At 36.3% G+C, this 9,428-nt stretch overlaps 1 protein-coding gene across 1 annotated transcript in view; it reads left to right on the top strand.

The window, feature by feature from the left end:
• Positions 1-9,428, top strand: part of LOC133523870 (uncharacterized) — a 161,737-nt gene that overhangs the window by 33,656 nt on the left and 118,653 nt on the right. The window lies entirely within an intron of this gene.

Here is a 9,428-nt window from a genome sequence, read left to right as displayed (position 1 = left end):
GTACCTTTAAATCAGGGCTATAGAAGTGACCCAGGAGACTATAACAACTGCAACTATAGTTAGTTTTTTACCATTATAAAACAGGGTAAACAATCTTAACGTATATTTTTATTGAAAATTACTGTAAGTAAAGCGCTTTTTAAAAATTACTTTGTAAATATTACTTATGAAAGAAAAAAAATGTAATTTTATTAATATTAAGTTTATTTCTATGAATTCGTTGTTCCTGAATAAAATTTTTGGCTTAAAAAAAAAGAATGTTATGAGAGGGTTTCTCAGGGGTTGATGAAATAACAAAGACGTGTAGGTTTAGAATCAGTCTATTTGACTACTAACACAATAATCCGTACACTCACAGGTTAGTTCACACACCATTTAGGGATTTAAGCCCAATAATCAGTTATTCTACAGTTTTACATTAATTATGTTAACAAGTTTATCGAGAGCGCGAAAGAGTGTGTCGACCGACAAGACAGAACCCGCCGCCATGCTGTTGCGCGGGAGCGGGACGACATTACTACTCCTAACGTTAGAGTGAGATAGATGGCTTTTGCTCTACTCCGTGTAGCGCGCCGGGAGTTGTCCACGAGAGGCGCGCGCGGGTAATTTAAACGCGGTAGACGTTTGACCGTTGGTGTCATCTACGCGGTTTGCTATAATGAACATAATCGTGTATGATTTTTTTTCCAATAAGTGTTACAGACATAAGTAGTTACCAGGTGCCCGCGCACTAGGTTACACCTATTTAACCTAATTATAAAAACACTTTTGGACAATATGTATTTGCTCTGAAGAGTGTTTTTTTAATAAAAAGACTCGTCAAGATATCTTACCTATTTTAGCCGGATGGCGGGAAACCACAAATGACAGGGTTGAGTGGGGAAAGCGGGGTTAGGCCTTTACCCATCAGTGGGACTCTAAACTAGGCTAACAAAAGAGTAATAATTTGGTCGATTCTAATTTGTTATGGTATTGTTTTGTCTTTTACATCATTTCCCGTGCACCAATCAGCGTGAGCGATTTCCAGGGTCGTGTTAAAATATCATAAAAAATTAAAAACTCAACATTTTTTCAGTTCCCTCTGTGTACTTAAATATAGCAGGGTTACATATACCTACTTGACCATTATGTAAGACCAAAATAAACATGATTTCAATGGAATAAAATGATATGATATATTCATAATTTTTCCTACTCCTCTACTGTTATCTGTCATTGATGCATTCATTAACACGAATATAAGAACATACATAAAAGGTTTCAAGAAAAGTCTATATTAATTACAAGTTTATTCAAAACTACATTCCCATAACACTAAATTAGATTAGTACACCAATCAAAAAGCCGAACATTTGCTGAATAGACGTAATTGCTGAATCAAATGTGAATATTGAAAATGTGTGAGTAATTAATTATTCTTGCTGTTGGCATTAATGAGGCTTATTCCGGTATTTAGATTAATAATTGATTGTGACACCCCCCAGGGTTTGGAGCATATTATATTGTTAATCGTCATCATCTATTACAAGCTTACATACACTGTGTGTTTTTCAACGCTTAAGAAAAGAGCGTCTTAAATTCTGACTCTTCTGGGTCTTAAAGACCGTTTTGGCCTAGTTGGTCATTACCAACTAGGCCAAAACGGTCTTTAAGACCATGTTGTTTATGTCATTACACTGCCTATGAAGCCGATGATCCCGGATTCAAATGGGGTCAAGGGCAAGTTACTACACTACACCACACCTAACACCATACCACCACACAGCACAGCCACCAGCCAGTCACAGCTAGTACAACCTGGCTGAAATGTCAGATAAAAGGTAAAATAATGGTATTTATTCGCGTTGACTACACATAAAAAAACACACCATATTATGTAACATTATGTTCTTAAGTATGTTAAGTATGCAGTCGAGTTTTTTCATTTTTAGGGTTCTGTAGCCAAATGGCAAAAAACGGAACCCTTATAGATTCGTCATGTCCGTCTGTCTGTCCGATTCTGTCACAGCTACTTTTTTCCGAAACTATAAGAGCTGTACTGTTCAAACTTAGTAAGTGGATGTATTCTATGAACCGCATTAAGATTTTCACACAAAAATAGAAAAAAAACAATAAATTTTGGGGGTTCCCCATACTTAGAACTGAAACTCAAAAAATCTTTTTTCATCAAACCCATACGTGTGGGGTATCTATGGATAGGTCTTCAAAAATGATATTGAGGTTTCTAATATCATTTTTTTCTAAAATGAATAGTTTGCGCGAGAGACACTTCCAAAGTGGTAAAATGTGTGTCCCCCCCCCCCGTAACTTCTAAAATAACAGAATGAAAAATCTAAAAAAAATATATGATATACATTGCCATGTAAACTTCCACCGAAAATTGGTTTGAACGAGATCTAGTAAGTAGTTTTTTTTTAATACGTCATGAAATTAAAAAAAAATTTTTCTTTTCAACTTACCCATACATGTGGGATATCTATGGATAGGTCTTCAAAAATGATATTAAGGTTTCTAATATAATTTTTTTCTAAACTGAATAGTTTGCGCGAGAGAACCTCCCAAAGTGAAAAAAAGTGTGTCCCCCCCCCCGTAACTTCTAAAATAACAGAATGAAAAATCTAAAAAAAATATATGATATACATTGCCATGTAAACTTCCACCGAAAATTGGTTTGAACGAGATCTAGTAAGTAGTTTTTTTTTAATACGTCATGAAATTAAAAAATTTTTTTTTTTTTTCAACATACCCATACATGTGGGGTATCTATGGATAGGTCTTCAAAAATGATATTAAGGTTTCTAATATAATTTTTTTCTAAACTGAATAGTTTGCGCGAGAGAACCTCCCAAAGTGAAAAAAAGTGTGTCCCCCCCCCTGTAACTTCTAAAATAACAGAATGAAAAATCTAAAAAAAATATATGATATACATTACGATGCAAACTTCTAACGAAAATTGGTTTGAACGAGATCTAGTGAGTAGTTTTTTTTAATACGTCATAAAATTAAAAAAAAAAATTTTTTCGTCAAACCCATACGTGTGGGGTATCTATGGATAGGTCTTCAAAAATGATATTTAGGTTCCTAATATATTTTTTTTCTAAAGTGAATAGTTTGCGCGAGAGACACTTCCAAAGTGGTAAAATGTGTGTCCAAAGTGGTAAAATGTTGAACGAGATCTAGTAGTTTAAGTAGTTTTTTTTTAATACGTCATAAAGGAACCCTTCATGGGCGAGTCCGACTCGCACTTGGCCGCTTTTTTAACGTTATTATAATGGATTAAGGTGAATAAATGTACACATATAACTCGACTGTGCTTCAAATCTATTTGTATATGTGACTGTTTATGTATTAAAAAAATCCAACAGCACTCTAAGTCCATTCGTGTTTGATTTATGAGACCATCATACAATGCAACAACAACTGGAGCTGTCAACTCGGTTAATTCGAATTTATCGACGAGAAATATTTGTCCATATTCATACCTATTAATCGTATATATCTGTATAATTTAGAACTTTATTGCTGACCAAAGAAGTACAAAATTGATGCTGTCATGTAGGTACCTAATAAAACGGACTGTGATCTTTTATCAAAAAATATGAGCGAAAGAGAAGTCATAATACAAAATTGCATCTCGTTTTGTTTATGGGCTTAACGACGTAATTTGACAATATGTGACATTCCATGGGTAAGAGATGATTCACGTTAGACCAGCCCGAGACCGGGCCGGGGCGTCCGACACTTCGTTTTCTGTAGAAAGCATCACGTGATCCCCGATTACTAGAAAACGAAGTTTCAGACGCCCCGGCCCGGCTTCGGGCCGGTCTAAGTTGGTCGGCGTTTAAGTCGTGTACGAGTAGCACTACATTAGTATTGGATTCGTCGTAAATAATTTTAACACAATGGGCCGTTTCATTAATATTTACAACGCAAATTATGGTTTGGGTTTTTAGAATTATCGCAATGAGTTTTAGATGCCTGTGGGAAGAAAGTAGTCAGCGATAAAAGCTTGTACCAAAAATATGATTTTTACCATATCTAATTTTTTTGTTACGTTAAGTCTATGGTATTATAGTTTATTGGGTATTTTTTCACATCCATTTCAAAATTGCAAAAATACGGTCCGATTCGAAGAATGATTAGGACACGTTTAAGATCTTGGAAAGATCTTTAAAATATCGATAACTAAACGACATGTCAAAATTGACGTTCATTTCGATTGCGCTGTGATCCCAATAATTACGATATTTCTAACGTTAAAGTGACGTTGGTTGCCCAAATCGAGCTGCTTCTGTCAATTATACGACATACAAACGATATCTGAATGAGAACTTATCTCTATCGTATCTCATTCTTCGAATCGGGCCGTAATTCTCATCAAATAAGTCGTAAACTGAACACCACCATCGCGGAACTCCGAAAAGTCCAATAGCCAAAAATAGTTTACTTGCTGAACGGCATTAGTACGCGGCCCTCGACGTTGAGTTTAGGAGGGAGGACGTTTAGGCTATGATATGATTAGTTTAAGGGAGTTAACAAACGAACTATTCCGACCGAGCCGCATACTGATAAGGATAAGTTATCAATGTATTATGTTGGAGGTTCATAATAAAGCCATAGACATAAGGATCGTTGTTTGGTAGAGAACATCATTGTAATTTCGTTGGTGTAGGGACTCGCGACGCTTTGTGGTTCATTTTTGGAATCTTTCGCATGTTTGGATATCAACAGTTAGCAAGACTGGTTGGACAACAACTTTTCCACCTTGTAAAATAAATCCCACACAAAACCTTTAAAGATAAAAGATAAAGATATATTTATTTGCATAAATTTATTTGCAGTGATGAACATAGGTGGACAGTAATTTGTAATGCGTACATTTTACTTGAAAAAGCATGCAAATTTTTCTTATTAGCTAGGTACTATAGCTAGGTACTATAGGTATATACAAATTTAAGCTGTAGGTAAGTTATACAATAATAATATCATCATAATACACATACATGGTTTCATTTCTACCTAAGATTCACAATATACATAATCATTATAGAAAATTATTTATTGATTTACAGATGCCAAATATTCGTCAATTGTATAATAACATTTATCTAGGCAAAATTTATATAATTTGTATTTAAATTCAGGCATGTCAGAGTTCCTTATTTCTACGGGTAAATGATTAAAGATTTTTATCGACATACATAAAACGTTAAAAACGTTAACGTTACGTTTTCATGTAAAATGTTGCCAAGTCGAAACCATAAGGCCCGCACTGTCAAAAAGTTATCAAATCTCACGTGCCCTACATTTCAAGCTTCTAACTCTACAAGCCCTAACTTCACAAACCTTAGTCAAAAAAATGTGGCATGGCCGTTTCCTTACATGAACCTACAATAAAAAAGTAATGAATAGTAAAGACATTTTTCACTTTACGCCCATGTGACGGTAGCAACACCATTATGTACTGTAAAGGTATATATATACGTATTTGCATATATAGAAAAATTGAAAAAAAAAACAATAATTGTGACAGTCACTATTAAAAACAAATTAATGAAATACAGTACAATACAAATACTCTTTTTGGACAACTCAATAAAAACAATCCAGAGAGAAAACAGCATCAGAAGTAGAGGTAAACAACACCAATTAATACATGTGTGCGAATTACCTTTTCGCAATTGTATTGTACAACGCTTTGCGTGGTAGGGCAAAGCACAGCGGATGTCATTCCAGCTCTAGAGCAGAGCCCAACTGGGGAAGTACCTCCACCTTACAGAAAACCGCAGCCAAATAACACTTGACCCTACTCATAGTGTTGTGTTCCTGCCGATGAGTAAAGTTGCTAGAGCTCAACAAGGGTGCGGAGTGTTAGGGTCGGCAACGCGTAACTCTCTGGAGTTGCAGGCGTCCATAGGCTACGAAGACTGCTTACCATCAAGCAAGTAAAAAACCGGGCAGGTGCGAGTCGGAATCGCGCACGAAGGGTACCATTTTTTATAAAAACTGAAAAAATATATGTTTGTTGTATGGGAGCCCCCCTTAAATATTTATTTTATTCTGTTTTTAGTATTTGTTGTTATAGCGGCAACAGAAATACATCATCAGTGACAATTTTAACTGTCTATCACGGTTCATGAGATACAGCCTGGTGACAGACGGACGGACGGACAGCGAAGGCTCGGTAATAGGGTCCCGTATTTGACCCTTTGGGTATGGAACCCTAAAAAATGTAGTTATACAACTCATACCAATTTAGAAGTATAACCATGAAACTTTAAATTATACTAAGGCTAATTTTGTATAAATTATACTAAGGCTAATTTTGTATAAATCTAGCTAGTGACACGAAGACAGAATCTGTTGTAAACTTAAAATTATCACCAAAGTTTTAAGAAGCACATAAAACTTGAGCGAGTGTTTTACGATCCTTTTACGAGTTGTGCCACTTCGTTGTCACTTCAAGCCGTTTCTTTAGTTGCTCAGTACCCCTAGTGTAAATTTGATCGACATCATAACGTGACGAAAGCGTTTGCGTTAAGTCTAATTTTGTATAGGATTTTGAGATTCCAAAACGTCCCGCTTGGCGCGCTCTTTCTAAACCCAATACAAAATGAGACTAAACGCAAACGCGTACGTCACGTTTTGAAATCGAATTTATTTACACTAGGGGTACCGGTTAGCGTAAGAAAGTTTTCGTCAAGAGAATGAAGCTTGATTTTATCTACACACAAACACACATGTCATAATCTCTATATGATGCGGTCAAAAACCACTAAGTCAGTATAAAGATAAACTATTTAATTCGAACAAGTTTATTATCTGAGAAAATGTTATTATGGTGTATTTGACTGTATTTAAAATCAATTATTTCACACCGTGCACGAAATAAAACACCACAACATTAGTAGAGAAACGTTGACAGCAGTTATTTTTAGATACGATTTCTATTTTATAATTCGTATAGAACTATAACGCAGCGGCTTACGTGAGCGAATAACTCGCGAATGCGAAGCGGCAACGGCATTCGCGTTCACAACGAGATCGCCCACGTAGGACACTTCCATAGGTATCAAAGGATTTAATTCGACCGCGCCGCGCCGCGTCGCTGAGTTATTCGCTAACGTAAGCCGCTGCGCTGCGTAACTTGACAGTGATGTCATTTGCTAGTGTTTCATATAAATTCCATAGTAGCAAATCATTTCGACAGTTCGAAAAAAGAAACTGATTTGACTAGTAATCAAATACCCTATTGCGTAATAATATCGTTGACATGGAATTAACTAAAATTAAGAACATTTCTGAAAAACAATAGTACACTGTGCAACGAGGGGGGTAAGTGAAATTTTGGATGCGAGGGTGGTAATTCCCAACAGCCGCCGGCTGGAGGGAATTAAATATATAATAGGACATTATTACGCAAATCGACTAAGTCCCACAGTAAGCTCAATAAGGCTTGTGTTGAGGGTACTTAGACAACGATATATATAATATAATATAAATATTTATAAATACTTAAATACATAGAAAACACCCATGACTCAGGAACAAATATCCATGCTCATCACACGAATACATGCCCTTACCAGGATTTGAACCCGGGACCATCAGCTTCGTAGGCAGGGTCACTACCCACTAGGCCAAACCGGTCGTCATATAAGTCATCATTAAAGACCCGAGTTTGCAATATTCTTACCCCCGGAGTTACACACAATGTTTTTCATCACACTTTTTAAAACGGCTGTTAAATTAATCAAATGAGTAATTTTAAACATAAACAAAAATAATAAATTATAAACGTCTATATTTTAAGAGTAAAACTCATTTACAGTACATATGGGGCTACTTTATAGCACTAGTGCGAGAAGTAGCATATTACGTTACTGTGTCGAACATTTAAAGGGCCATATGTACTGTAAAACGTTGTACGATACATGTGCGAATAGGTAATTCGCAACTCGTGTCGATTTAAAACACTCCCTTCGGTCGTGTTTTAATTTATCGCCACTCGTTTCGAATTTCCTATTTTTCGCACTTGTATCGTAATGTACTATTACAGTACATATGGTGCTACTTTATAGCACTAGTGCGAAAATTTGCATATTACGTTACTGTGTCGAACATTTAATGTACTATAAAACGTTGTACATACGATACATGTGCGAATATGCAATTCGCAACATGTGTCGATTTAAAATATTGCCACTTTATTTCCAGTTTTAATTTATTGCCACTCGTTTCGAATTTCCTATTTTTCGCATTTGTATGTACTATAATGCTACTTGGTTTGTATGAATAAGTAACAATAAAATAAAAAGAGCTATAACTCCCTAGGACCCTATATTATAGCCTGGTGACAGACGGACAGACGGATGGACGGACAGCAGAGTCTTAGTAATAGGGTCCCGTTTTTACCCTTTGGGTACGGAAACCTAAAAAGTGAGGAAGTGTATAATATTAACGTCATATTTTCGTATATAATATAATAATTCAGCCTATATACGTCCCACTGCTGGCCACAGGCCTCATGAGCGAGAGGGCTCGGGCTATAGTCCCCACGCTAGCCCAATATTTTCATGGACTTTTGAAATTAACCGCTGCTAGCCGTACCCCTTGCTCGCACAAAACTGCTGAGGGAAGCCCCGCTAACGAGGGCCATTCGCACCATCAATAAACTTGCGTTGAAATTGGACATATTTACGTGCTCTCTGAATGATCTCACAAAGGCTGCAATGATAACATTAGGTTAAGTTTATAATTATATAGTCAATAACTCTGATTATTGGTTTGTCGCTTATCTATCGCATTAGGCTAAACCTGTAATGATAGATTTAAGTTTTATTAATAAATAAAAAAATTAATGATGGTATTTCCACAGTTCATCTTTGTAAATGCCTTGTAGATTTAGCTTGTTCCGAATCTATAATAGTTTCTCACAAAATTTCTTTCGCCTGTCATAATCATAAGAAGTACAAGACGATATTAGGTCCCAGGTAACGCAGGGCCAAAATGTTTGCGGAAGTGATCGAGATCGCCTACGACCCGCACGGCACGTAGCAGTCATTACGTCCGGTGGTAACTCACGTCTACCTAACTTACGGCCCACTTAACTCACACACACAATAATATACCTTATGTAAATAGTGTAAGGTTGATTTTAGATTGCAGGGTGTGGTGAACCTGTGCCAAAACTCTGCAAGATTACATTGGAGCCGCGAGGCATTACGGCAGTTCGCGTCTAACGTGGCAACTTGGATAATGCGTCACGGGCTGAGTTAATTCTTGAATAAAGGCGTATGACAGCGTGCTTTCTAAGGAGCTTACGTCGTTTTTGTCCTGCAGTATTTTCTTAACCTGTGCCGTGCGTAAGACCTTATAAATGCTTGGTTTTCTATCGTTTTACGTCATTTTGGAGTTGAGTAAGTATC

This window comes from Cydia pomonella, chromosome 12, assembly GCF_033807575.1.
Source record: "Cydia pomonella isolate Wapato2018A chromosome 12, ilCydPomo1, whole genome shotgun sequence".
Classification (NCBI taxonomy): Eukaryota; Metazoa; Arthropoda; class Insecta; order Lepidoptera; family Tortricidae; genus Cydia; species Cydia pomonella.
Note: the sequence above shows the minus strand (reverse complement) of the source record. Positions and strands in the feature narration are given on the sequence as shown.